Source organism: Orcinus orca, chromosome 16 (genome assembly GCF_937001465.1).
Source record: "Orcinus orca chromosome 16, mOrcOrc1.1, whole genome shotgun sequence".
Lineage (NCBI taxonomy): Eukaryota > Metazoa > Chordata > Mammalia > Artiodactyla > Delphinidae > Orcinus > Orcinus orca.
Window position 1 is genome coordinate 14364987 of NC_064574.1, and position 4796 is coordinate 14369782.

At 49.7% G+C, this 4796-nt stretch overlaps 1 long non-coding RNA gene across 1 annotated transcript; it reads right to left on the reverse strand.

The window, feature by feature from the left end:
• Positions 1–1267: 1267 nt before the first annotated feature.
• On the reverse strand, positions 1268–3749 carry LOC125961500 (uncharacterized). Its single transcript, XR_007472285.1, has 3 exons — positions 3653–3749; positions 1846–1905; positions 1268–1508 (listed from the first exon to the last, which is right to left on the reverse strand). It is a non-coding gene; the product is annotated as an uncharacterized LOC125961500 (long non-coding RNA).
• Positions 3750–4796: the final 1047 nt, after the last annotated feature.

The following is a 4796-nucleotide window of genomic DNA, read 5'->3' on the forward strand; positions in this document are numbered from 1 at the left end:
CTGCCTCCCCATCTCGGCCCCTTTGACTCCACCGTCCAGCAGCTCAGGCCCCCAAACCCTGAAGTCATCCAGACCTCTCCCACCCCACACGAACCCTGTCAGCTGGACTTTCCAAGCAGATCTAGAATCTTACCCCTTCTCTCCATCTCCTCAGTCTCCACTCTGGTCTGAGCCACCTTCACCTGGGGCCTGGAATATTCCAACAGCCTCCCCAGTGGTCTCCCTCCTTCTGCCCTTGTCCCTGTCATTTTGTCTCTTTTCAGCCCCACAGCCAGAGGTGATCACTCAGGACAAGTCAGTCTGTGTCTCTTTCTCTCTGCTGACAAGCTGCCAGTGATTTCCCATCTCATCTAGAGTAAAAACTGAGCTCTTGTAAATGGCCCCAAAGGCCTTCCTGTTCCTCCCTTCCCTGGTGCCCTCTCATCTCCTCCACCACTATTTCCTCCACTGATGTAAATCCTTCCAGCAGGGCGAGCCGAGCTCCCTGCCATTCCTCCAACATCCAGCACCCAGCACCCAACACATGCAGGCGTCTCTCAGCGCGGGGCTTCCTCTTCCCTGTGCCTTTGGGCTTCCCAGCCTCATGCTCTGGACCTTTGGGGCTGGCTAATTCGCTTTGTCTTTGGGGGCTGTCCTGTGCATTGTAGGACGTCAGGGCATTCCTGGCCTCTACATACTAACCACCCATAGCATCTCCGTATCTCCAGAAATTTCCGAGTGTCCTCTGGGGGGCAAAATCGCCAGGCTGGGAACCAGGGCCCTACCCGTAACATGCTCCCCAGACATCCCTGTGCCTCCTCTCTCATCTCCTTGGGGTCTCCACTCAGCTGTCATCTCCTTATGGAGGCCTCTGTCCACCCCAAACTCCCCGTTTCCCTTCCTGCTGTATTTTTCCCCATAGCACTCATCCCCATTTCCTGTATATTATCTGTCTCTTCTCATTAGACCTTAAATTTCAAAAAGCCAAGGATTTTTGTCTGTTGCATTCATTGCTGTATCCCCAGCACTTACAGCCAAACCTGGCACACAGTAGGCGCTCAGTAAATGCTTCTGGAAGGAACAAATCCATGCCAGGCTTTGTAACAGATGCATGAACGTTAGACCTTGACCTTGAGAGACCTGCATCCCAGGGTGGGTGCTGGGAGTAAACAGACAAATGAATACGTGGTGCGGTAGTAGGTGGTAGTAAGTGCAAGGAAGAAAAGAAAGCAGATATCCTGGTTTCCCAGGCTGCCGTGAACAAGGTGCCACAAACTGGGTGGCTTACAACTACAGAGATTTATTGTTTCTCTGTTCTAGAGGCTAGAAATCCAAAATCAAATTGTCGGCAAGGTTATGATCCATCCATCTGAAACCTGCCTGGGAATCCTTCCCGGCCTCCTCCTAGCTTCTGGTGGTTTCCCAGCTCTCTTGGGCATTTCTGGGCTTGTAGAAGTCTCAGACCAATCCTCCGTCTTCACAAGGACTTCTCCCTGTGTGTCTTCACACCGTCTTCCCTCTGTGCATGTCTGTCCAAATGTCCCTTTTGTATAAGGGCACTACTCTTATTGGATGAGGGCCCACCCTCACGACCCCATTTTAACTTGATCTCTGTAAAGATCCTATTTCCCCAAAGGCCGCATTCTGACCTAGTGGAGGATTCATTATGCTTCTTGGTGGGGGAGACAAAGTTCAGCCCCTATCAGCAGGGCACGGGATGAGAGGGTGCCGGGAGGGCCTCTGAGTTGATGGCATTTGAGCAGAGTCCAGAATGAAGAGAGGGGGTGAGTCCTGTGGCTTTCTGGGGGAAGGGCATTCCAGGCGGAGGGAAGAGCCAGGGCAAAGCAGCATAATCAGGGTACCTACCTCACAATGCTGGGAGGATTCAATGGCTTAATATCTGAAAAAAGTTAATTCTAGCCTCACCTGGAGCACAAAAAAAAAAAAAAAAGAAAAAAAAGAGTTAAGAGCCCTGCTGAGTATATAGTTAGCAGGCAGTTAACATGAGTTATTATTATTATTACTATTATTATTATTCATCAGAGGAATAACAGGCTCTGGCTCGGTGTCTACTCTGGACTAGGCAGCCTTCTAGGGCTGGGAATCCAGAATGAACTAGCCAGACAGCGACCTGTCTTCCTGGGGCTGAACACCTAGCTGGGGGAGACAAAGAGACCAGCAAGTCAACAAACAAAGAGCAGCCTATGGTGTGATTGCTGACAACCACAGGGCTCAATACAACAGGGTGAGGTCATAGAAGGTGATTGCTAGGTGGGGCTGGGGCAGTGCCACTAGATAAGGCAATCAAGGAAGGCCTCTTAGAGGAGGTGACCTTGGAGCTAAAGTCTCTTTCCTCCAGGGGACGTCCGTGGAGAAAGGTCCACTGGTCAGGTCTAGATCCATGACTAGGCTGCCATTGGTCAAGGGGGCGGTGCCCCAAAGGTGAGAATTTAATGAAACTAAGAAGACCTGCAAGTCACTTCAGGTTAATTACAAAGAGCATGAATGCTGGTCAAATTGGTCTCAGACTCCAGACTTCTTTTATCATCCCCCGCGGCCATCCCATCCCTACCTCCGAATAAAGAAAACATTGGTGAGAAATAGAAAATAATTCCGTAAGTCAGACCCCAGTGTTTATGTCGGACTTTAGGTCCAGGCGGGAGCAGTTAAGAACAGGTACCATGGTTGCCCCTGCATACCCGTTGGTGACTCTCAAAGAGAGTTAATCCATGTGGCCATCAGGTGGTTCCATATTCTCAGTGGGCTCTCTGGGTTGAATTCAACACAGCTCCTCAGATACCCTCGCAAATCCTTTTCTCCTGAAAATTCCTTTATCCCCTAATTGTTTCAGGGCAATTTGCCACAGGTGGGAAAGTATGGGGTGTCTGATGAACGCAGAATGCAACTGTGTTGGATCACGTTCTCAGAAGTCCTTTTTTCCCAGGTAGAAAGCAACCAAGGTGGCTGTTTTGACATTCCCATGGTCATGTTTCTTTTCTTCTGAATCTGCATTTTGTCGTTTTGCTTTGTTTCAGAAAAAAACCTGAAATCTGCCTTAAGCTTAATCCCTCTCCTCTCCCCCCACCAACCCAATGTAGTTGGGGCTATGGAGAAAGTACAGAAAAGCAGACCTGGGTTCCAGGTCCACAGAATGGAGAGAGAGAGAGAGAGAGAGAGAGAGAGCGCGAGAGAGCGCGCCCGCAAGTACACAAGAGTGTGCACTCTCTTACGTCATGAGGACTCCGGTGGATCTGTATTCACTCATTCCACAGATATTTATGGCGCACCTCCTGAGGACCAGGCACTGTGTTAGGCTCTGGGAGTTCATCGTCAGAACCCAAGATGAGTCCCTGCCTTCCTGTAGCTTACAGTTTACTGTACGTTCACATCTGACGAACAGCCAAGAAGCGCCTTCCAAAGACCGGGGACTTGGCTTCTCGGCCCTCCCACTGATTAACTGTCCTCAGTTTTCCTCTCTGTTAAATGGGTCCAGCCACTCATGCTGTGTAACACAGAAAGCTTTGTGGTGAGGCCCTAGGAGATGACATCCAGTAGAAGAAGAGCCTTACTGGTTGCTCTTTATGGCATCTGTATTGGGTGCTAAGAATTGGGTAGCTCATTTTCTTGGAGTCCCACCTCCACCCTGGGTGGCTCGTGCTGTTATCTTCCTTACCCAGAGGCAGAAACAGGTCAGAGGGGCTGAGTGACTCTTCCAAGGAGGCTCAGGACTCCAAAACAGAAAGGTAAGGAAGAGAAGACCCTGCTGGGGAGAGTCTGATGGGACCAGAGAGTTAGGGGTGCCGGATTAAATACAGGATGGACTTAGACTACAAGACTGTTCAAACCCAGTTCAACTTTAATTGGGTGTCCTCTATTTTTGTTTGCTAACCCTGGCCACCCTACAGAGGTTCTGATGTTAGGCTGATGGAGGCCTGGGGTATGGCTGGGACAAGAAGCGCTGGGGTGAGTCAGGGCTCTTGGTCCTGGTGACCCGGGGAGGTGGGAGATGGGGAAGAGGGGTCGCGGGTGTGTGTGTGCCGGTAACAGCAGGGAGAGGGGCAAGGATGGGAACACCCAAAACCCAAGTAACTTGCAGCCCCAGGGTAACACCTTTTCTGCCTGGGGGCCTTCAGCTCCTCAGCTGCTCCTTTGTTTGAGCTGCTCTGGCGTGAATTCTGAGTAGTCAGTTTAGGTTGACCCGCCCCTGCACGCAGCTCCTCCGGCCTCACCCACTTTTGCTTTACCTACCAATCACTGTAGCTTCCTTTTGTAACCTGGTTACCCCCCTGGCTGGCTTCAGTTTTCCTGACTCTTAAAACTTGAGTTTCCGAATTCTTTGACGTGAGCACTGCGGGTTCAAGCGTCCTTATGGCTGATTCGTTCAGCCAGTCCTTGTTCAACATTCACCAAATTATTTTTGAGCACCTACTGTGTGAGAGGGAGGTGCAGAATTGAACAAAACAGACACTAAATAAGAAGTCAATGATAAGAATTTATATCCAGTTATTAAACTTGTATTAAGTATTCATTTATGATTGCCATAGCAGCATGAGGGCAACAAATAGCAAGGGGCAGTCTGATTTATTGGGAAGTGAGTCCACGAAGGGTACCCTGAAGAAATGGATTTTGTGTTGGGTTTTGAAGGATGAGTAGGAGTTACCTGATAACAACAGTGATAGTTAAGTGGTGCCAGACACTGTGCCAAATAAACACTATTACTAAAGGAACTAATTTACTCCTGTCAACACTAGGAGAGGCCCAGAGAGGTTATGTTACTTGTACAAGGTCACACAGTGAGTGAATGGCAGAGTCAGAAT